Below are 25,414 nucleotides of genomic sequence, written 5' to 3' on the forward strand. Positions count from 1 at the left end.
TTTTTCAGTGCTTTGAATACATCTTGCCAATCAATTGTGGTCTGTAAAATTTCTGCTAAAAAGTCAGCTGACATACAGATGGGAATTCATTTGTATATAATTAGTTGTTTTACACTTGCTGCTTTTATCTATTTATCTTTAACTTTGGATATTTTAATTAAAATATCTGATGAGGTAAGTTCATCTTCTTTGACACTCTGTGATTCCTGAATTTGGATATATGTTTCCTTCACTGGGTTAAAGAAGTTTTAGGCCATTATTTCTTCAAATGGTTTTTTGGTACATTTCTCTTTCTCTTCTCCTTCTTGGGCTCCTATAATGTGAATGTTAGTAAGTTGAGTTATCCCAGAAGTTCCTTAAACTATCTTCATTTTTAAAAATTATTTTTTATTTTTGCTGCTCTGACTGATGATTTCCAGTAACTAGTCTTTGATATTGCTGATCCATTCATCTGCATCTTTTCATCTTCAGCTGATTCCCTCTAGTGTATTTTTTGTTTCTCTTGTATATTTCTGTTCTCATTGGTTCTTTTTTATATTTTTTATCTTTTTGTTGAAGTCCTGTCTGAGGTTATCCATTCTTCTTTTGAGCTTGGTGAGCATCTTAATGACTACTACTTTAAATTCCTTATCTGGTAAAATCCTTATCTTTGTTTTATTTATTCATTTCTCTGAGGTTTATCTTGTTCTTTCATTTGGAAGATAATTCTTTGTCTCTTCATTTTGCCTAGCTCTCTCTGGGTTTATTTCTCTTTATTAGGTACCCCAACCACACCTTTCAGTCTTCAAAGAGTGACTTTATAAAGAAGGTATCCTATGGGGCCCAGTGGCACATTCCCTGTGGACACCCGGTCCAGGTGCTCCTAGGGTAACTTCTGTGTGGGCTGTGTGAACCCTCTTGTTATATTTGGGTCACAGTTTCTGCAGGTGCACCACTGGAAGGAGTTTGTCCCCAAGCTTAGTGTGTGCATTGCTTAGATATGACTTCTTTGGACATCCTGGTGGGCAGTCTGGTTTTCAGCCCAGCTATATTCAAGGCCTGGCCATAAATGCTTGTGGGCAGGGCTAGCCATTGCCCTTGCTAGCTGACAGATCTGCTTATGGCTACTATGGACACACTTGTGTGCAGAGTTAACCACTTGGAGTGGAAACCATTTTGCAAGGATGCTAGTTCAGCTAGGGCCATCCATTGTGTGGGGCAGGAGTAACATTGGAAGGAAGCTGGTGCTGATCAAGACAGCCTGACAAGTCGGGCAAGGTTGGTCCTCAAGAGAACACAGGGATAGGCACAGTGTTAGCTAGGTTGATGAAGACTAATATAAATAGTACCTGTCAGTGCTGGTCCAGTTCATCTACTCAAAGGAGAATAAAAAAAAAATGGTGCCCTCCAGCATTATTATCCCCACAAGAAGTTCTACTAGACCTCTGCCCCTACTAAAATTAGTCAAAGAATCTCCTTCTTGTGTGACCCAGATATTTTTAAAGCTTCTGCCTCTGAGAAAGAACTTATAGTGGGTAAGTTTGTGCATGAGCCCTTCAAAAGCAGTTTCAGTTTCCTACAGCCCTCTGGTCTCCTGGATTTAAGTGCCACTGATATTCAAAGCCAGACTTATGGGGTCTCATCTTCAAAGCATAGGTCTCCGCCTCTAGGGAGCCCAACATGGGGCACAGAACACTTGCTCCTCAAGGGGATCCTCCACAGTTGTGATATTCCTCTTACTTGTGTGTCATCACACTGGGAGTGTGAGTTCTGACTAGACTGCCTCTCTGCCCTTCTTACCTTCCGCAATGTGGCCTTTGCTTTATATCTTTAGTTGTAGAAAATCTGTTCTGCTAGTCTGCTGGTCATTCCTGGAGATACTTAAAAGATACTTTTATGTATTTATAATATGTAATTGTAGTCCTGGTGTGTCTGTGGGAGGAGGTAATCTCAGGATTTTCCTACACCAACTACTTGATCGGAACCTAGCACTTTTTTCTTCTTTTCAACATACATTTGAAATATATTATATACAATATCTTGTATTTCATTTTTAACTTACAATCCATATTGGGGAATTTTCTATGTAAAGAGTTCCTCACTCTTTATATGAAGTTCATATGGGAAGTTACCATCATGGCTCAGTGGAGACAAATCTGACTAATATCCACAAGGGTACAGGTTAGACCTGGGGCCTCACTCAGTCGGTTGCCATAAGATGTGGTGTAGGTCATAGATGAGGCTCGGATCTGGCATTGCTGTGGCAGTGGTGTAGGCCAGTGGCTCTAGCTCTGATTCGACCTCTAGCCTGGGAAACTCCATATGCCATGGGTGCAACCCTAAAAAGACAAAAACATTTTTTTTAAAAAAATTTAAAAAATTTATGAGGAACATAAGGATAATTTAAAATTTGGGAGAGATATCCATTCTGCAATAATTAAACCTAAATGCATCATTTTTGAATGCATAGATATGAAGGACAGATTCCCAGAACAGCAAGTTTTAACTGCATAAAGATTATGCCATAAGTTAGTGTTTTTAAACAATGATAATTTGTTATTGTTGATGTTCATGATTCTGGAATGTGGCAGGGTTTCAGCATGGACATTCGAGACTTTTTCAGGTGGTGTTGACTAGGTTGGTCAACTGAGCACAATTTAAAGATGGCTACCCTCAGCATTCTGGAGTTCCCATTGTGGCTCAGCAGTAACAAACCCAACTAGTATCCATGAGGATGTGGGTTCAATCCGTGGTCTCATTCAATGGGTTAAGGATCCAGCACTGCTGTGAGCTGTGGTGTAGGTCACAGACGCATCTCAGATCAGATGTGGCATTGCTGTGACTATGGCATAGGCTGGTGGCTGCAGCTCTGATTCAGCCCTTAGCCTGGAAGCTCCCATATGCCATGGATGCAGCCCTAAAAATATTTTTTAAAAATGGCTACCCTCATGCCCTGCACATCAACTGGGCCTCTTACTCTACATGTTCTTTCTTCATTCAGAAACTCTATCTACCTGTGGACTCTCATTTTAATAAAAATTGATAGGAGATTCATTATAGCCTTGATGTTCTTAGGTTTTTAAGGATGTGAAGAAGTAGTTTCAATTATTCTTAATGCCTAATCTTGGAAATTCCAGAATACTACTTCCACTAAATTCTAGTAATCAAAGGAATCCTAAAGGCAGTCAAAATTCAAGGACATAGAGAAATACAATCCACCTGTAAAAGAAAAAAATTATGGCCACACCTGTGGAATATGGAAGTTCCGGGGTCAGGATTAAATCTGAGCTTCAGGTGAGAAATGCATTACGGCTGTGGCAATGCTAGATCCTTTAACCCACTGTGCCAGGCTGGAAATTGAACCTGCACCTCCACAGCAACCTGAGCTTCTACAGTCAGATTCTTAACCCACTGTGCCATGGCAGGAACTCCAGAATCCACCTTTTTAATACAGGAACGGCAAAGCCACATTGCAACAAAAAATTCATGCAGAGAGGATAGAAATTTGTTGTAAAAACTCCTCTGTTGAATTCCATTGCTCTAATGGTTTTATGCTTTAAGTTGCAAAAACAGACCAGATGAGGGAAGGCAGAATAAATTAAGAATTTGGGATTAATATATACATATTGCTATGTATAAAATAAATAACCAACAAGGATCTCATGTATAACATAGGGAATTATACTCAATATTTTGTAATAACCTGTAAGGGAAAACAGTCTGAAAAAATAGATATGTATGTATGTATGTACAAACAAATCACTTTGCTGTATACTTGAAACTAACACAACATTATAATAAATTATACTTCAATTGAAAGAAAGAAAGAAAGAAAGAAACAGAAAAGATGCAAAACAGGGAACACAGACTCAGTGGAAGTAGCTTCAAAGAAATGTAGTCGTCTTTTTTCAACCTACCACCATTAGATGCAGTTTCTTCTTAATTTCTTGTTTTTTTTTAATTTTAACTTTTTAAGTGATTTTTATTTTTTCCATTTTAGCAGTGCTCTGTCAGTTTTCTACTGTATAGCAAGGAGATCCAGTTACATATACATGTATACATTCTTTTTTCTCACATTATCATGCTCCATCATAAATGACTAGCTATAGTTCCCAGTGCTAAACAGCAGGATCTCATTGCTTATCCATTCCAAAGGCAATAGTCTGCATATATTAACCCCAAATTCCCAGTCCCTCCCACTCCCTACCCCTGCCCCTTTGCGACCACAAGTCTGTTCTCCATGTCCATGATTTTCTTTTCTGTGGAAAGGATCACTTGTGCCATATATTAGATTCCAGATGTAAATGATATCATATGGCATTTGGCTTTTTCTTTCTGACTTACTTCACTTAGTATGAGTCTCTAGTTTCATCCATGATGCTGCAAATGGCATTGTTTTTTCTTTTTTATGGCTGAGTAGTATTCCATTGTGTATATATACCACCTCTTCTTAATCCAGTCATCTGTCAATGGACATTTGGGTTGTTTCCATGTCTTGACTATTGTGACTAGTGGTGTAATGACGGCCAACAAGCACATGAACAAATGCTCAACATCCCTGATTGGTAGAGAAATGGAAATCAAAACTACCATGAGATACCACCTCACACCAGTCAGAATAGCCATCATTAATAAGTCCACAAATAGCAAGTTCTGGAGGGGGTGTGGAGAAAAGGAACCCTCCTGCACTGCTGGTGGGAATGTAAGCTGGTACAGCCACTATGGAGAACAGTACAGAGGTACCTTAGAAATCTATACATAGAACTACCATATGACCCAGAATTCCCACTCTTGGGCATATATCCAGGCCAAACTTTCCTTATAAAAGACACATGCACCCACATGTTCATTGCAGCTCTATCCAATTATCAACAGACAATTGGATTAGGAAGAGGTGGTATATATATATATATATACCACCTCTTCCTAATCCAATATATATATATATATATACATACACACACACAATGGAATACTACTCAGCCATAAAAAAGAACGACTTAATGCCATTTGCAGCAACATGGATGGAACTAGAGACTCTCATAGCGAAATAAGTCAGAAAGAGAAAGACAAATACCATATAATATCACTTACATCTGGAATTTAATACAGAGCACAAATGAACATTTCCACAGAAAAGAAAATTGTGGACTTGGAGAATAGACTTGTGGCTGCCCAGTGTAGGGGAGAGGGAGGGAGTGGGAGGGATTGGTAGCCTGGGGTTAACAGATGCAAACTATTGCTCTTGGAATGGATTTACAATGAGATCCTGCTGTGTAGCATTGAGAACTATGTCTAGACAATTACATAGGAATATGACAATGGGAGGTAAAAGTATGTATACATGTATGTGTAACTTGGTTGCCATGCTGTACAGTAGAAAATAAATAAATAAATGAATAGTGCTGAAATGAGAGTGCAGTGCATGTGTCTTTTTCAAGTAAAGTTTTGTCTGGATATATGCCCAAGAGTAGGATTGCTGGGTCATATGGTAGTTCTATGTATAATTTTCTTAGGTACCTTCATACTGTTCTCCATAGTGGTTGTACCAGTTTACATTCCCACCAGCAGTACAGGAGGTTTCCTTTTATCCACATCCTCTCCAGTATTTGTTATCTGTGGACTTATTAATGATGGCCATTCTGACTGGTGTGAGGTGGTATCTCATGGTAGTTTTGATTTGCACTTCTCTACTAATCAGGGATGTTGAGCATTTTTTCATGTGCTTGTTGGCCATCAGTATATCTTCTTTGGAGGAATGTCTATTCAGGTCTTTTATCCATTTTTCCATTGGGTTGTTGGCTTTTTGCTGTAGAGTTGTATAAGTTGTTTGTATAGTTTAGAGATTAAGCCCTTGTCCGTTGCATCATTTGAAACTATTTTCTCCCATTCTGTAAGTTGTCTTTTTTTTTTTTTTTTTTAATGGTTTCCTTTGCTGTGCAAAAGCTTGTCAGTTTGATTGGTTCCCATTGGATTATTTTTGCTTTTATTTCTGTTCTTTGGGAGACTGACCTGAGAAAACATTCATAAAGTTGATATTGGAATGTTTTGCCTATGTTCCCTTCTAGGAGGCTAATGGTGTCTTGCCTTACATTTAAGTCTTTAAGCCATTTCGAGTTTATTTTTGTGCATGGTGTGAGGGTGTGTTCCAGTTTCATTGATTTACATGGAGCTGTCTAGTTTTCCCAGCAACACCTGTAACTGATTTCTGAATGTTAATCTGATATCCTGATAATTTGCTGAATTTGTTGACCAGTTCAAATAGTTTTTGGGTTGAGTCCCTTGGGTTTTCTATATATAGTATCATGTCATCTGCATAGAGTGACAATTTTATATTCTTCAAATATATTTTCAATCCCCTTTTCTTCTCTTTCTGAAATTCCTATTCCTATTCCACTTTATATTATCCCATAGGTCTCTATGTTGCTCTCATGTTTATTCATTTGGTTTTCTGTCTGCTGTCCTGATTGGGTGATTTCCATTATTCTGTCTTCCAAGTCACTAATTCCTCTGCATTATTCATTCTGCTATTTAGTGCCTTTAGCTCAATTTACATTTCTGCAAGTGAATTTTATAATTTTTCTATGTTCCTCCTTATATTTACTAGTTCCTTTCTAAAGGAATCTGCATTACTGGTCATATCTGCTATTAATTCCTTGATATTCAGCCTTAATTCCTTCAGTATTTTCACTACGTCCCTTTTGAACTCAGTGTCTGTCAGACTGCAGAGGTCTGTTTCACTGTTTGCTGCTTCATGCGAATTCTGTTCTTTTCACTGGGAATGGTTCCTGAGCTTCTTCACTTTGCTTATGGTTTTCTTTTTCTGTGAGTTTAGGGAAGCCAAACTATAGTCTTGTAGGGCTACTTCTATGAAAGAGCTCCCCTTTGTATTTTGTGGGGGGTTACTATTTATTTTCGATGTGGGAGTTTGAATATTTGCTGTCTCTTTCTTTGGTATGAGCAGGCTGTTATCCCCAGAGTGCTGAATGTGTTTCCAGGGAGGAGGCAGTGGGTAGGGCTAGTAGTCATTGCCTGGTTTGGGGGCTCTTAACAGCAGCAAGGACCTGCAGGAAGGTGGTGCATGCTCCTCCTAGTTGCAGGGCCCTGGGAATTAGTAATGAGCCTAGGCAGATTTATAAGGTGCCTAGAGCATGTGGCAGTGGCAGCAGCAGGCTGTGTGAGTTCCCAGGGGAATGAGAGCAACAACATGTAGTGTTAGGTTGCAAAAGCTCTCCTCTGAGGTGACTGGAGCCTCAAGTGGTGCCTGTTCAGGGACCCCTAGTGGTAGCGGTCCACGCCCACCTCTGGAGTCAGTGATGAGTGCAGTGGTTTGCCCCCACCACCTGTAGACCTTGCAAGAAGCATTCTGTCTCACTTAGCCCAAACAGGAGGTGCAGCACAGGCTGCTCCTAGATGTGGGACCCTGAGAAGTGACCCTGAGAAGTGACAGAGATCAAGGGTGTGGGCACTGCCTGGAGCATTCAGCAGTGGCAGCAATAGGGCGGGTATGCTCCCAGGGATTGGAGAGCAACAACAGGTGGTGTTTGGTCACAATGCCCTCCTCTGTTGTACCCTTGAGGTGACTGGGGCCACAAGTGGTTCTTGTTCACGGACCCCTAGTGGTGGCAGGCCATGCCCATGTCTGGAGCTAGAGGTAACTGCTGTGTTTTGCCCCTGCCCACCTGAAGACCATGCATTAAGCACCCCATCTCACTTAGCCCACACAGGAGGTACTGCATCAGCTTCCCCTAGTTGTAGGGTCTTGGGAAAGGACAGTGATCAAGTGTCTGAGCTCCGCCCAGAGCGTTCAGCAGTGGCAGCTGCAGGGCAGGTGTGTTCCCAGGAGGGCGAGAGCAATAACGTGTGGTGCCTGGTTGCAGTGCCCTCTTTTTTTTTTTTTCCCCCACCCCTGAGGTGACTGGGGCTGTAGGCAGAGCCCACTCACAGGCCCCCAGTGGTGGCAGGCCATGCCTCCCTCTGGCCTCCAAGACCACTACCATGGTCCGTTCCTGCTGCCTATAGATCACACAAGAGGCACCATATTGCACTTAGCCCCATGCTGCCCTTAGCCCACACAAGAGGTTTCCAGCCACCTGTAGCCTCCACCAGAAGCACCTGGTCTCCCATAGCCAGAACACATGGCTTCTGGCCACTCGTAGCCTGAGCCAGAGGCGCTCCACCCTCTGAGAGCCCTAGTGCGCATGCGGCCCACTCCTCTTCCTCTCACTCTCCCCAACAATGGCGCTTCACTACTCCTGTAGCCCCAGACCTTCTCCCAGGCTCCCTCTGCCATGGCATTCCACTCCCCAGCCAGTAGCACACCGCTCCCGCCATGGCGCACTGCTCCTTAGCCCCTTAGGCTGTTCTCACACAGCCAGCCCTGGTCCTGTCCCTGGGACTGTCCTCTGGAGCCTAACTCTCAGCACCCAGCCCCTGCCCAAGCGTCTCAGGCTGTGGTGTCCGGGCGGTGCTGCAGATGATCTGTGCGGCCCTCACTCTGCTTTGACCTCAGTCCAGCTGCTGTGCTTTCCTCTACAACTTTGAGGTCCCTCCGTCCGGGCTGATCTGCTGGTAGGTTGGGTGTCTTCCCAGAATGTGGGTTCTTTTTCATCTTCAGAGCTCCCTCTCAGGAATGCTAGTCCCATCCTGATTGCCTTTCTCTCTCTTTTTCTTTTGTTCTACCCAGTTATGTCAAGGGTTTCTTGCCCATTTTGAAAGTTTAAGTTCTTCTGCCAGCATTGAGTAGATGTTCTGTATGAGTCGTTTTACATGTAGATGTGTTTTTTTGATGTATTTGTGGGAGAAGCTGAGCTCGAAGTCTTACTCCTCCACCATCTTGATCTACCTCTCCTTAATTTCTTCTAAGAGCTTCCTAAGAAAGAATTCTTAATGAGTTATTTCATTAGAAAAAATATGTGTATTTTTCAATTCTAAGTGGCTATTTTCCCAGATGTGAAATCTTTGTGTTATGTTTTCTTGCCTTAGGAATTTTGTTTTTCTCCACTTCCATTTATTTAACAATGGTTAATTAGTTACTGGAGCAACACATGAGTATTCAACTAGATTGTTAATCAGTGGGAACTGTGTAGATTACACCTCTCCAAATCTGGGGGGGGGGGGAAATCCCTTTCTCTGGAATGGTATTTATTTTCTTCTTTATCGTTTTCATGTTTTTGGTTTTACTAAGATGAACTATTTTATCCTGTGCTTTAAGATAAGTATTTCTATTTTTTAAAATCATTTACCTTCATTTTTATAAGATATAATTGCAAACACTTGTTTATATTCAGGTTAAAAAAGTGCAAAGATAATATTTTAGGCAAGTCATAGAATTTTTGAGTGTACAACAATCTGTGACTTAAAAATCTTATTTAATCATAAGTTGCTGATATGAGATTAGAAGATAATCAGCAGTTTAGAAAATAAAAGATAGAAGAAACCTAAAAAGATTTCAGGAGGAGACAGTGGTGGTAATTTATAAGTTTGGTGTTTCACTGGCAAGTTTTTACTGGCTGACTTGGAGGCAACAAGCAAAATAATGGATAACTGTGAGGCTGTTCTCTGAAACTTGTTTCTCCTGCACTACCCAGCCTTTTAAAAGCTTCTGCAACAGCCAGGTTCTTCATAATTCAGCCTAGCTCATTGCTTTCTAGCATTCCAGAAGTTTCTTTCTCTTTTTTCTATTTTAGTTCCTATATATTCATGTTACTTAGAATTTGATAATACTTCATTACCCTATAATTTTCTATTCATTCTTGTTTAGTCCAAGCTGAAAATTTTGAAGAAAATATCCCTCTGCGGTAGTATTACACTGATGTTGGAGATCATATCAGGCAGTGATCTCTTTCTAGTGACTTTAATTCTAGATACATGAAGTAACTATATATATATATATATATATATATACACACACACACATACATACATATATATATAGGGCAACACAATAAGTAGTCTTGTTTAGATAGAGGCTCTCATATTGAATATGATTACAAGTACGATGTAATTTCATTATTTGTGTATATATGTATACATTCTTTCATTCTTTATTTATCTTTATTAGATAAATGTTTAATCCTATGGATAAGCCAATTTTTTAATCATTTCCAGGTAAAGAGAAGTCAGTTCAATATTCTGAAATTATAACTCAAAACCGACATTCAAATTCTTAAAAGTCACCTTAGTATTAAGGAAAAAATCAGCTCATCATATGAGATAATTCAGTATGAAAGAAAGAACTCTATCTGCCACCATTCCATGTTGGACCTTGATTTCCAACTATGTTATCAATTAATAATTTGAATATTTTACGGTAATAGAAACTCTTGATTCTTCTTATTATCCATTCATATTTATTTCTAATAAAATTGTGATCCAAGAATCTGTTTTCCTCAGAAGCTTAACAAATTACCTTGTCAAATAAGAAAACTGAAGCTCTATCACATCCTATGAAATGATCTATACCTTTGATGACTAATGTTCCTCAGTTTGAACTGAGAATTTTACATATATATGCATATATATGTAATATATATATATTATGCAAATATAGACTGTGAGTCAAATGTTCTAAACCTCATTTTAATTTATAAAATATACTCATTTATAGAGGTCTTAGTGCCAGGAAAAAAGAAAGAATTAAGTGATAGATAATTTACTAGTGAATCACACCTATTTTGCTGAAAGGAAAATAGAAAATTTGAAAATACTATTAATTAAAATGCATTGCTAGTTAAATTTACTGCATGAGAAAAAATTAGAGACAAATACAGCACACAAACATGCCAAAAAGCTAGAATATAAAAAACAAAGAAATAATAAGGTATCTGTTAAGGCCAGCCAACTTAGAATTCCTCTCCCTAAGGCATACTTTTACCTTGGAGAATGTAATTAGACATTGGCTATAAGAACTTATAGCTGTCTCCCCAAGGGAAGGGGGAAAGGGAGGTTTCATGTAAGAAAACAAACCAAGATATTGCTTTATTATTATTAATATTATTAACACAATGCACCCAAAAGTTTTATTTTATTGCCATTACTGCTGAAAGGATACCATCCCAAATAACTTCAAACAACTCTGATGTTTTTGCCATTCATTTTTTTTTTTTTTTTTTTTATTTTCCCACTGTACAGCAAGGGGGTCAGGTCATCCTTAGATGTATACATTGCAGTTACAGTTTTTTCCCCCACCCTTTCTTCTGTTGCAACATGAGTATCTAGACATAGTTCTCAATGCTATTCAGCAGGATCTCCTTATAAATCTATTCTAGGTTGTGTCTGATAAGCCCAAGCTCCCGATCCCTCCCACTCCCTGCCCCTCCCATCAGGCAGCCACAAGTCTCTTCTCCAAGTCCATGATTTTCTTTTCTGAGGAGATGTTCATTTGTGCTGGATATTAGATTCCAGTTATAAGTGATATCATATGGTATTTGTCTTTGTCTTTCTGGCTCATTTCACTCAGGATGAGATTCTCTAGTTCCATCCATGTTGCTGCAAATGGCATTATGTCATCCTTTTTTATGGCTGAGTAGTATTCCATTGTGTATATATACCACTTCTTCCGAATCCAATCATCTGTCGATGGACATTTGGATTGTTTCCATGTCCTGGCTATTGTGAATAGGGCTGCAATGAACATGCGGGTGCATGTGTCTCTTTTAAGTAGAGCTTTCTCTGGATAGATGCCCCAGAGTGGGATTGCAGGGTCATATGGAAGTTCTATGTATAGATTTCTAAGGTATCTCCAAACTGTTCTCCATAGTGGCTGTACCAGTTTACATACCCACCAGCAGTGCAGGAGGGTTCCCTTTTCTCCACAGCCCCTCCAGCACTTGTTACTTGTGGATTTATTAATGATGGCCATTCTGACTGGTGTGAGGTGGTATCTCATGGTAGTTTTGATTTGCATTTCTCTTATAATCAGCGATGTTGAGCATTTTTTCATGTGTTTGTTGGCCATCTGTATATCTTCCTTGGAGAAATGTCTATTCAGGTCTTTTGCCCATTTTTCCATTGATTGATTGGCTTTTTTGCTGTTGAGTTGTATAAGTTGCTTGTATATTCTAGAGATTAAGCCCTTGTCAGTTGCATCATTTGAAACTATTTTCTCCCATTCTGTAAGTTGTCTTTTTGTTTTCTTTTTAGTTTCCTTTGCTGTGCAAAAGCTTTTCAGTTTGATGAGGTCCCATGGGTTTATTTTTGCTCTAATTTCTATTGCTTTGGGAGACTGACCTGAGAAAATATTCATGATGTTGATGTCAGAGAGTGTTTTGCCTATGTTTTCTTCTAGGAGTTTGATGGTGTCCTGTCGTATATTGAAGTCTTTCAGCCATTTGGAGTTTATTTTTGTGCATGGTGTGAGGGTGTGTTCTAGTTTCATTGCTTTGCATGCAGCTGTCCAGGTTTCCCAGCAATGCTTGCTGAATAGACTTTCTTTTTCCCATTTGATGTTCTTGCCTCCCTTGTCAAATATTAATTTCCCATAGGTGTCAGGGTTTATTTCCGGATTCTCTATTCTGTTCCATTGGTCTGTCTGTCTGTGTTGATACCAGTACCACACTGTTTTGATGACTGTGGCTTTGTAGTATTTCTTGAAGTCTGGGAGAGTTATGCCTCCTGCTTGGTTTTTGTTTCTCAGGATTGCTTTGGCGATTCAGGGTCTTTTGTGGTTCCATATAAATATTTGGATTGTTTGTTCTAGTTCTGTGAACAATGTCATGGGTCATTTGATAGGGATTGCATTGAATCTGTAGATTGCTTTGGGTAGGATGGCCATTTTCACAATATTGATTTTCCCAATCCAGGAACATGGAATATCTTTCCATTTCTTTACATCTTCTTTGATTTCTTTGATTAAAGTTTTATAGTTCTCGGCATATAGGTCCTTTACCTCTTTGGTCAGGTGTATTCCGAGGTATTTGATTTTGTGAGGTACAATTTTAAAAGGTATCATTTTTTTGTATTCCTTTTCTAATGTTTCATTGCTGGTATATAGAAATGCAACTGACTTCTGAATGTTAATCTTATATCCTGCCACTTTGCTGAATTTATTAATCAGTTCAAGGTGTTTTGGGGTTGAGTCCTTAGGGTTTTCTAGGTATAGTATCATATCATCTGCATACAGTGACAGTTTGATCTCTTCTCTTCCTATATGGATGCCTTTTATTTCTTTTGTTTGTCTAATTGCTGTGGCTAAGACTTCCAAAACTATGTTGAAGAGCAGTGGTGAGAGTGGGCATCCCTGTCTTGTTCCAGATTTGAGTGAGAAGGCTTTCAGTTTTTCCCCATTGAGGATTATATTTGCTGTGGGTTTATCATAAATGGCTTTGATTATATTCAGGAATGTTCCCTCTATACCCACTTTGGCGAGGGTCTTGATCATGAATGGATGTTGAACTTTGTCAAATGCTTTTTCTGCGTCTATTGAGATGATCATATGATTTTTGACCTTTTTTTTGTTAATGTGGTGTATGATGCTGATTGATTTGCGTATGTTGAACCATCCTTGTGAACCTGGGATGAACCCAACCTGGTCATGGTGTATAATTTTTTTGATATGTTGTTGGATTCGGTTGGCTAAGATTTTTTTGAGAATTTTTGCACCTGTATTCATCAATGATATTGGGCGATAGTTTTCTTTTTTGGTGGTATCTCTGTCTGCTTTTGGAATGAGGGTGATGGTGGCCTCATAGAATGTCTTTGGGAGTATTCCTTCTTCTTCAACCTTTTGAAAGAGTTTAAGGAGGATGGGCACCAATTCCTCTTTATATGTTTGATAGAATTCACCTGTGAAGCCATCTGGTCCTGGACTTTTATTTGTAGGGAGTGATTTTATGACCTCTTCAATTTCATTTCTAGTGATTGGTCTGTTCAGTTGGTCTGTTTCTGCTTGATTCAGTTTTGGCAAGCTGTAAGATTCTAGAAAATTGTCCATTTCTTCCAGATTGTCAAACGTGTTGCCATACAGTTGTTCATAGTATTCTCTTATGGTTTTTTGTATTTCTGCTGTATCCGTTGTGATCTCTCCTTTTTCATTTATAATTTTGGTGATTTGGGTTCTTTCTCTCCTCTTTTTAGTGAGTCTGGCCAGGGGTTTGTCAATTTTGTTCACCTTTTCAAAGAACCAGCTCTTGGTTTTATTAATTTTCTCTATTGTTTTTTGAGTCTCTATTTTATTGATTTCTTCTTTGATCTTTATAATTTCCTTCCTTCTGCTGACGTTAGGCCTTTTTTGTTCTTCTTTTTCTAATTCGTTTAGGTGGAGGGTTAAGTTGTCCATTTGGGATCTTTCTTCTTTTTTGAGAAAGGCCTGGATTGCTATAAATTTCCCTCTGAGCACTGCTTTCGCAGCATCCCATAGATTTTGAGAGGTTGTGTCTTCATTATCATTTGTTTCGAGGTAGTTTTTAATTTCCTTCTTGATTTCCTCATTGACCCATTGGTTTTTGAGTAGCATGTGGTTGAGTCTCCATGTAGTAGGTTTTTTCTCTTTCTTTTTCCCATGGTTGATTTCTAATTTCATGGCATTGTGGTCAGAGAAGATACTTGAGATAATTTCTACGCTCCTAAATTTATTGAGATTCGCTTTGTGTCCCAATATGTGGTCGATTCTTGAGAATGTTCCATGAGCATTTGAGAAGAATGTGTATTCTGCTTTTTTTGGATGTAGGTGTCCTGAAGATATCAATGAAGTCTAACTTTTCTATTGTTTCCTTTAGGATCTCTGTTGCTTTATTGGTTTTCTGTCTAGAGGATCTGTCCATTGATGTGAGGGGGGTATTGAGGTCTCCTGCTATGATTGTATTCTCATCAATATCTCCCTTTATGTCTGTTAATATTTGTTGTGTGTATCTGGGTGCTCCTGTATTTGGGGCATATATGTTGACAATAGTAACATCCTCTCCTTGGATGGATCCCTTAATCATTAAATAGTGTCCTTCTTTGTCTTTCTTTATGCCTTTTGTTTTAAAGTCTATTTTGTCTGATATGAGCGTTGCGACTCCTGCTTTTCTGTCATGTCTATTGGCGTGAAATATTTTTCCCCACCCTTTCACTTTCAATCTATATGTATCTTTTGTCCTAAGGTGAGTTTCTTGTAGGCAGCATATTGAAGGTTTTTGGCTTTTTATCCACTCAGCCACTCTGTGTCTTTTGATTGGGGCATTCAGTCCATTGACATTTAAGGTGATAATTGATAGATGATTATTTATTGCCATTTGAACCTCGTGTTCCAGTTGATTCTGTGGTTCTCCATTTTTTTTTTTTTTTTTGTTTGGATGGTCTCCTGTTATTATCTGCTTGAGTGGTTTTTTTTTTCATTTTTTGCAAATGCAATATTTGGTTTTGGCTTGTGATTGCCCTGTTTTTTAAGTATGCTAACCCCTTCCCGTAATTGTGTGTTTTAGCCTGATGGTCCTGTAAGTTCAAACACCTCATTACTATATTAAAATTAAGAAGAGAGACATACATATAAACAAAATGGGTTTTTTACCTCCTGACATCCCTTGCCCACATTTTATGGTTTTGATGACTCTTTTTTATTTTTTTCTTTTTAATTTTATTTTGTTTGAAACATGTTCATGATTAAATCTGGATGCTGGCTTATTTGAGTGACTTCTCTCTGATTGCAGTTTCCTCAGTCCTAGTTCTTCCTCTTCTTCTTCTTCTTCTTCTTCTTTTTTTTTTTCTTTTCTTTTTTCTTCCCTCTCCTTCCTTTCTTTTTGGTTTAGAGAAGCCCTTTCAATATTTCCTTTAACCTGGGTTTTGTGTTGCTGTATTCTTTAAGTTTTTGTGTCTTGGGAAAAATTTTTATTTCCCCTTCTATTTTAAATGATATTCTTGCTGGATAGAGTATTCTAGGTTGCATATTTTTTCCTTTGAGCACTTTAAATATCTCTTGCCATTCCCTCCTGGCCTGTAGTGTTTCTGTAGAGGAATCAGCTGATATTCTTATGGGGGTTCCCTTGTAGGTAACATTCTGTTTTTCTCTTGCTGCCTTGAGGATCCTCTCTTTATCACTAACTTTTGCCATTTTTATTATGATGTGTCTTGGTGTGGGTCTGTTTGGGTTCAGTGTGTTTGGGGCCCTCTGTGCTTCTTGTATCTTTAATCCAGTATCCTTTAGATTTGGGAAGTTTCCAGCAATAATTTCTTCAAATATATTTTCCATTCCCTTATCTTTTTCTACTCCTTCTGGAATTCCTATTATGCGTAGAGTGGCCCGCTTTATATTATCCCATAGGTCTCTTATATTGCTTTCCAGTTTTTTGATTCGGTTTTCTGTCTGTTGACCAGATTGAGTGATTTCCATTATTCTATCTTCCATATCACTGATTCGTTCTTCTGCATTATTCATTCTGGTTTTTACTGCCCCTAGTTCAGTTTGCATCTCTGCAAATGAATGTTCTAGTTTTTCTTGGCTCCTCCTTATATTTTCTAGCTCCTTTCTGAGGGTATCTGCATTACTGTTCATATCTTCTCTTAATTCCTTCAGTATTTTCACTATTTCTCTTTTGAACTCCAGGTCTGTCTGCCTGCAGAGATCTGTTTCATTGTTGACTGTTTTAGGTGAGTTCTCCTGTTGGTTTGACTGGGAGTGGTTTCTCAGCTTCTTCATCTTGCTTGTTGTTTTCTTTCTCCTGAGGGAGTTGTACTCTCCGTGATCGGGCAGTGTTTGCCTTGTCACTGCCGTGGAATATTTCCTGAGGGCTGGCGTTGTTGGTCAATCTTTTTTGAGGCAGTGTGGCTTTTCTGGAGTGTTGATGGGGCTAACAGGGTCTCTTTGAAGTAAAGGAGGACTTCCTGAGGGCAGACAGGACTGAGAGGTCCACACCGCGATGGTAGCAGATTTCACTTGGCCATGCAGAGCTTGCTCTGGTGTTTTTAGGCTGTGGGGTTCTTGCAGGGGGTTGGCGGTGTTGGGCAGCTGCTTTTTAGGGGTGCATCACCCCCTGGGTTGCCATTCATTTTTAATTCATCTTTTTAATTCTATTAACTATAGGAGACATAATTTATAGATGTTAGGATGGACAAGTCTTAAAACATATAGACTGAAAATTTTGTTTTTATTGTGCATGTATCTATGAAACCATCACCCTTGTCAAATTGCAAAATATTTCTCTTACACCAAAATTTTCCCTTGGGCTACTTGGGCTACTCATTCACCAGCAGAAGTAAGGACCTTTCTCATTTCTCTCACAAAATACCAGTTTTATCTATTGTTGAATTTCATTTAAGTAAAATCTTATAATATGTACTCTTTTGATTATCTTCCCCCTAAAATCACTGTCCTTGAGAAATAGATGCCATTTGTTTCATGTACAAATTTATTTATTTTTTAAAATTTGATTGCTGGGTAGAATTCCACTGAGTAAATGTTCTCTAACCCCATCTTAATGCCTACTTCTCAGATGACCTAAACTAACATAATTGGTACTGGGAGTGGTCTGAGAATCAGATGGTTAATGGGAATTTGTAGCTGGCTCACTCACCACCTTTATGGGTAAATAGGACTATGTTGCATGTGGTAGATAGGACACAGATGAGCTCTGGCATAGTATATGTGGCATACTATCTGCTGAAGATTTCACAGGCGGTGATGTAGGAATACATCCTGTTGGAAAGGAAGGCTACTGCAGGTGAATGATTCAGTCATTTGAAAGATAAGGGGAGGGAGTTCCCATCATGGTGCAGTGGTTAACAAATCCGACTAGGAACCATGAGGTTGCGGGTTCGGTCCCTGCCCTTGCTCAGTGGGTTAACGATCCGTCATTGCCGTGAGCTGTGGTATAGGTTGCAGACGTGGCTTGGATCCCGCGCTGCTGTGGCTCTGGCATAGGCCGGTGGCTATAGCTCCGATTCACCCCCTAGCCTGGGAACCTCCATATGCTGCAAGAGCAGCCCAAAGAAATGGCAAAAAAAAAAGGCAAAAAAAAAAAAAAAAAAAGAGGATAAGGGGAGACAAATTCCTACAATGAGTAGAGTTGTTTTTTGTCATGAGTTGTAGTGGTGCCTTGAAGTAACAGTGGAAAGTGACTAACAGTTAAAAGTTAAGTTTAAGGATTTATGAACTCCTTGGTAGTTGACGAAGAGTCTCTTGTCTCCTGTGGTAAGAAGACAGGTAGGAGACTGAAGATCGAGCAGAGTTACACAGCTCCAGAGAGATGCAAACACTCAGTCAAAGCTTATGTGTATTAAGCTAAGGTCAGGGCAGTGACAAGGAAAATCTAAAACCCTGAAATATGATATAGGTATATCTGGATAATTGTCTCTGAAGACTTTGGTTTTTCAGACTTCTTCACCTTAGTAAGAGCTCGAACTTTCTCCTACTCTAGGAGCTTCAGGGACTTCTCTTCTGCAAGGCAGTACATAACATTTTAAGCCTGGCCTAACTTCCCCTCCAGTTGATAATTAGAGTAGAGCCCAAGAATAACCCCTAGGACAATTGCGGGCTGATCAGGAAGGAAAGAGATTTTATACTAAAATAATTGTAAGATTTCACTTGCATGTTCTGGCAGGAACCATGGTACTATTATTGAAGGGAGTGTTGAGGTTTCCTTCATCATGCATTGTTCTCTTGACCTTGTTGGACATCTTTATGATAGCTATTTTAAATTCTCTGTCAAAGAAATCATATGACTGTTTCATTAGGGTCAGTTTCTAGAAATTTCTCTGGTTCCTCTGTTTAAAACATCTTTGGCTAGTTCTCTCTTTCCTTGATACTCTGTGTTCATTTCTACCCATTAGACAGTGCAGCCTCCCAGTCTTCACAGATTGGCTTTGTACTGGAAAAGGTCCTCAGTAATAAGTCTGGCCTGATTTCAAGGTCCTTTATCAATGTTTTTCCTCCCCAGGGGAAGCAGACAGCCTCTGGGCAATGGTTTTCACTTTTACATGCTGTGCTGAGCTCATGATGAGGTGTGGAGGTGGAGCTATGGTATCTGGGGGTCCAAGCTGCCATCTCCATTTCCCTCCAGCATCTAGACTGTGCCAAGGCTGTCAGAACTCCATGATTGGTGGGATGAGTGCTAGTTCTTTGGGAAGCCTCTTGGAAATTGGGGTAGTAGATGCATAAATTGACTCTTTTCCTTTACAGGGTGAAGCTGAGAGTTGGAATTTTTTATCCACTCACTCTGCACTGAGTTATGGAGGATCAGTGGCATATGTTGGCTCAAGCTACTGCCTGTTTTCCTCCTAGCAGCTAGACAGTGACAGATCTGCCAGAGCTGCAAGACCAGCAAGACCTCATTCTCCTTACCTGCCTTGGTGAGTCTGATTTTTCATTCTCCTGGGATGCAGGAGAAGTTCCATTATTTTCTGATTTCTCATGAAGAAAATTTGTGCATGAATTGTTGCTGAATTGTTGTGTTTGTGGAGGAAGGAAAGTCCAGGGAATCCTCCTCTCCCATGTTGCTGATGTCACGTCACTCCTAGCATCAAGTATTGATACAAGTTGCAATGTGGATGAATCTTGGAAACATTAAGCAAAGAGAAGCCAGCCTTTAAAAATGACATTCTCATTCCCCTCCCACCCCATGGACCTAGGAAACCATTAATCTACTTTCTACCTGTAAAGATGTGCCTATTCAGGACATTTCATACAAATGGACTCATACAATGTGCAGTATTTAGTGACCCATTTCTTTAACTTAGCTAAAAGTTTTCAAGATTCATGTGTGTTGTAACCTTGTAAGTACCTGATTCCTTTTTATTTGCCAAATAATATTCCATTGTATGGATATAGTATATTTGTTTATAATTCATCAGTTGATGAACATTTGGGTTGTTTTAACCTTTTGAGAATTATGAGGAAAGATACTATAGTCATTCGTGTACAGTTTTTTTATGAGGACATGTTTTATTTTGCATGTGTGTTTGAGATGAAATGGCTAAGTCACATGGTAATAACTCTGTGTTTACTATTTTGAGGAACCATCAAAAATCCCTCCAAAATGTTTGTACCATTTATATATAAGGGTTCCAGTTGCTCTAGATCCCCATCAACTCTTGTTATTGTCTTCTTTCAGATAACAGCTATCCTAGTAGATGTGAAGTTGTTTCCTATGGAGAAATGGATTTATATTTCTTAGTGACTAATGCTGTTGAGCATCTCTTAATGTACTTATTATCCATTTGTATATATTCTTTGGAAGCTTGGCAATTTAGAGTCTGCCTATTTTTAATTATTTGTCCTTTTTTTAGAATTGTGAAAGTTCTTTATGTGTTGTAGATACAAGGCAGTAATAAGATTTGTGATTTATGAATATTATTTCTCATTCTGTTCATTGCCTTTTCACTTCCTTCTGACTCTCATTTATGCTGGAGTTTTTGTTTGTCTTGTGAGTTTATATTTTTAAAACCTTTCTGTGAGACTTCAGTGAATGCTATTTTCAAGGAACATTTTTTATAGTGAATATCTGTATGACTTTTGCCAAATATATGAGCCTACATGTTTAAGTAGCAATTTAAAAGAAAATTCTTGCCTTGATTTGTTGGAACATAAAAAGATCATTTATGACAAGACAAACATAATTTTTAGGAAGCATTTATTTTCATCTCCACCAAGAACCAGGTTTGAGAGACATTTTTTGTTTGCTTGCTTGCTTGCTTCTTACTTCTGCTCGGTGGGCTTTCTTCTAATTTTCTATTGTTTTTCAGAAATCGAGGCTTTAGCATAGCTTCCAGTCAATCTCCATCCTTGTTCACGCTCAAAGTCTAGAATCTCCCAAATTCCAAGTTCTACTTGTAGACTCTCTAGGTAATGATATTCTGTAGATGTTCTCAGAATGGGCAATGTTTTAACACTGGTTTATTTTCCTGGAGTTTAAGGTTCAAACTGAGCTGCAGTTATGATTTTTCACTGTAACATCTATAATTGATCTAAAAGTTATTTTTAAATGATTTTTGCAATTTTATGTATTGTGTAACTCAATCTTGAGTGTGCTATACTGACAGACACAAAAATCTCACATAATATTTTATCAACTGGCATATAATCCCATCCACCACTGGATATGTATTTTGCCACATAAATGGTTAGGATTCCTTTAATATGGGTATGCTGTAATATAAGGCTGAATTTTTTTTTTGTTTGTTTACTAAATAGAAATAAATATATGATATCTTATTATAAATACTCTGAACATGCTTTGTTTCTTCTTACATTTGCCTTAATAGTTTTATGCATTTAATTTTCTTTTTATTTAGTTCGAAAGCCCCAGTACTTCTAATTTGTTTTCAAAGTGTATGAGCACCATATACCCTTGTGAATTCTAATCATATTAAAAGATAATGTCTTGCAGTAGAGGTGCATTATTCTTTAGCTGTAGGTCAAATTGAATAATATTCTGCTAAAACATAGTTATTTCATCCTTTCTTTATTCATTCAGTAAGTATGTATGAATGTATGTGTTCCAGTATATACACTAGATACTAGTGAAGTTACAGCCTAAAAACAAGGCTGACATTAGCCTATAATTACACAAGTAGTTATTACCACAATTTATATGAAGAACTGAAATTGCAGCATGCTATAAATGAGTAAAATAATCTCATCCTGAGTGAAATGAGCCAGAAAGACAAAGACAAATACCATATGATATCACTTATAACTGGAATCTAATATCCAGCACAGATGAACATCTCCTCAGAAAAGAAAATCATGGACTTGGAGAAGAGACTTGTGGTTGCCTGATGGGAGGGGGAGGGAGTGGGAGGGATCAGGAGCTTGGGCTTATCAGACACAACTTAGAATAGATTTATAAGGAGATCCTGCTGAATAGCATTGAGAACTATGTCTAGATACTCATGTTGCAACAGAACAAAGGATGGGGGAAAAAATGTAATTGTAATGTATACATGTAAGGATAACCTGACCCCCTTGCTGTACAGTGGGAAAATAAAAAATAAAATAAAATAAAAAAAAAATAACGTAAAGACATTTTAACCAGCCAAGTAAATTTAGGAAAGGTATTCTAAAATGTAATGTTTTATCTGGATCCTTTTTACTGAAAGAAGAGTTACTGGGGTAAAAAGGTGATAGAAGAATATTCCTTGTGAAGGGAAAAGCCTGGAAATAGTTCTAAGTTAAGAAGATGCCTGATGCTTTGGAGAACTTGAAAGAAAGTGAATGTGATGCTAAACATTATGAAAAGGAGTAGGTTGGAACAAAATTCTTGAGGCAGGGCATATTATGTAGAGTTGTGAAGTCCAGTTGATATGAACCTACATCTTTTTAAATTTTTTTTTTTTTTTTGGCCACATCCATGGCATGTGTAAGTTCCTGGGCCAGCGATCAAGCATGTACCACAACAGCAGCCCAAGCCACTGCAGTGACAACACCAGATCCTTAATACACTGCACAACAAAGGAACTCCGTGAACCTAAGTCTTAATGGCACAAAATAGTCTTAGTGAAGGAAGAAAATGAGAATTAAAATATAATGACATCACTCTGGGTGATTATGGAGAATGTCTTCAGTGGAGGAAAAAGAATTTGTGGTGGTCTAGGAACAATTTCAACACTATGCCTAGAACAAGCAAGAAATGTTTGTCTCTTGAATTGGGAAGTTTTATTCAATGATAATGAGATTCCCAATTTAGCATGAACTACCCCCTTTTCAACACTAACAAGCCAATTAGACTTTGCATAGAATAGCAATGAAAGATCACAAGCCTACCAAAGACAAAATAATCTGTAGTTTTATGTAAAGGACTTGGAAAAAAAATACATGATAAAGTACGTAAATTCAAATAGTGTAGTTCACATTTATTTATTGAAGTTTGAAAGTCAACTGTAAATATTTATGTTGTTTCTTGGATCATTTGGTTTCAAGGCTGTTCTTCGTAGTGTCATAAAAATTGTCCTTCCATTTTTTTTTTTCCTTTTGGTATCTTATATTCACTTTAGATAACTTACATTCACAATATTATGAAATTTATTCTTATTTTTGTCTCATTGTTTCAAGAGATTAGATTATTTTCCATTGTTGTTTATATCCTTTCAATCATTATTGGTTCAGTTTGCCTCATTTAATGATAAGTTTACAATTCATTAACAATCCATATTTATTAACATCATCTCTAATAGAATTTACCACATATTTTATACTTATTTATTCAATAGTGAATATATATTGAATCTGCATGGTATTCAATGCTTTTGTACGTTTATTTTGCTGTAGATCACTAATTATCATTGTAACAGCATTAACTGAGAAATATTATTTCTTTTTAATATTATATTCAATATTATATTAATATTATATATCTTTAAATACTATATTTAAAATATTTATTATTGATTTCTTTTCTATACCAGTTATGACTATGACATAAGAGTGAAACTGTATTACATACAGTCTGTTCAAATTGTATTAGCATTGTATTCGAAAGTTGTGTTAGTAACACAGCGCTAAAATCTAGAAGTTCTGTGTGGACTAGCATTTTTGGAAACATAATTTTCTCATGGCCTCTTGCATTTTCTCATTTCTCAAAGTGTAAATAATAGGATTGAGTAAGGGTGTGATAACAGTGTAAAATACAGCAAGGATTTTATTGCCAGCAAAACTACTGAATGGCAGGCATAGATAAAGATACATGGCCCAAAGAACAGATGTGGGCAGACAACGTGGACAGAGCCTTGGAGAGCCCTCCAGATGATCTTTGTTGCACAGTGAGCAGGATGACAGTATAGGAGACAAGCAGCAGGAGGAAACAGATAAATGAGAGCAGTCCACTGCCAGCAATGACAAATAATTCCAGGGTGTAAGTGTCCATACAGGCAAGCTTAATCACAAGGGGAAGGTCACAAAATATATTGTCTATGATGTGGGGGCCACAGAAAGGCAAGTTCACTGTTAATACCATCTGACTCATGGTGTGTATAAAGCCAATTGTCCACGAAGGCATAGCAAACCCTTTCAGCAACTTGTGGCTCATGATCGTCCTGTAGTGCAAGGGTTTACATATGGCTACATATCTGTCAAAAGCCATGGCTACCAAAAGAGTCGCCTCAGCACCTCCAAAGCAGTGCATAAAGAACATCTGAGCCATGCAGCCCCACATGGAGATGACCTTGTGTTCAGTGAGCAAATCTCTGATCATCTTGGGTGTGGTGACTGTGGAGAGACACATGTCCAGGAAGGAGAGGTTTCCAAGGAGGAAGTACATGGGAGAATGAAGGGTGGAACTGAATGTCACCGTGACCATGATGAGAACGTTTCCCAACACAGTAGCACCATAGATCAAGGAGAATGTCACCAAGAAGACAAACTGAAGCTCCCATCCTACAGAAAATCCTACTAAAATAAACTCGGTCACTACAGATCCATTTTTCAGATCCATTTACTCAACTCAGAAAGATTCCAGAAGTTCTTTACATACAAAGAGATCTTTTTTAAAAAGCCACGATTAGTACTGACATTTTCTGGTTTCTATTTCATTCAACGTAGCTAGTGATATGAGAGCATATAATCTTAAATCATGGATCTTTTTGAACCTGATTTCTCAAATCCTGTATCATCATTGTTCAGTTAAATATTTGTGTATTGTGTATGACTGGAGGTATGCAATAGCTTGGAAGTAAATAGTTAAATGATTCAGTCTGAAGGTATAGATTTTGCTTTGGTTGTAATGTATTACACTATGTCCTCTTTACTCAGCTTTTGGACATCATCCATAGGATCTAGAGTGGTGAAAAATAAGTGGTAACAATTATGTGATTATTATGAGTAAAGCCTTCTTCTAAGTATTTCACATACTTTAACATACTTAGTGTTCATAACAGTCTCATGAAGTATTATAATTATACTAATTTTACATATAAGGAAGCTCTGGCATAGGTGTATTAAATGACTAACTCATGATTACATAACTAATAAGAATCAAAACAAGTATTCAATCCCCATCAGTCTGACCAGCATCTGGGCTTATAGCAAGACCATTTTACCTCCAGAATTAAAGGAATGTATATTTATGGGCAAGTTACTACATATTGATTAAATTCATCTGTTCCATTCATATGGATCAGCAGATATTATTCAGCAAGTACAATGGAATCTTTCTATTAATTAACTGTACTTTTTTCTTTATGCAGAATGAATCAATGCCCCGTATCTAGAGAGTTTATCCCTAGAGAGATTAACTTATGAACAAAAAAAGCAATCAAACATATAAGAAAATATTTAGTTTAGCACATGATGTATCGAAGATGCTGTAAGAATTTTTTGAAATGGTGAACTAATTCCAAGTGTTACTTTCAAGATACAGTTTCAAGCTTAGTTGTCCCTATCTTTAAACTACTTAAAATATAGAGAGAGTACTACTGGTCAATAAACAAAAAAGGACCAATCTTAGAAAATGGATGAGAGCTTATAGGAGGAAAAGAATTAATAGCAGTGAATAGAGTGGTATATTTGGAAAAGTGACTGAATTAAGGT

At 38.1% G+C, this 25,414-nt stretch overlaps 1 long non-coding RNA gene and 1 pseudogene across 1 annotated transcript; one reads left to right on the forward strand and one right to left on the reverse strand.

Moving 5' to 3' along the window:
- Window positions 1-8,458: 8,458 nt before the first annotated feature.
- Window positions 8,459-21,099, forward strand: LOC106507723. The gene is made up of 3 exons (XR_001303933.2): window positions 8,459-8,550; window positions 19,073-19,242; window positions 20,004-21,099. It is a non-coding gene; the product is annotated as an uncharacterized LOC106507723 (long non-coding RNA).
- A 2,254-nt stretch (window positions 21,100-23,353) lies between these two features.
- LOC110258850 lies at window positions 23,354-24,413 on the reverse strand (annotated as a pseudogene).
- Window positions 24,414-25,414: the final 1,001 nt, after the last annotated feature.

This window comes from Sus scrofa, unplaced genomic scaffold, assembly GCF_000003025.6.
Source record: "Sus scrofa isolate TJ Tabasco breed Duroc unplaced genomic scaffold, Sscrofa11.1 Contig498, whole genome shotgun sequence".
NCBI lineage: Eukaryota > Metazoa > Chordata > Mammalia > Artiodactyla > Suidae > Sus > Sus scrofa.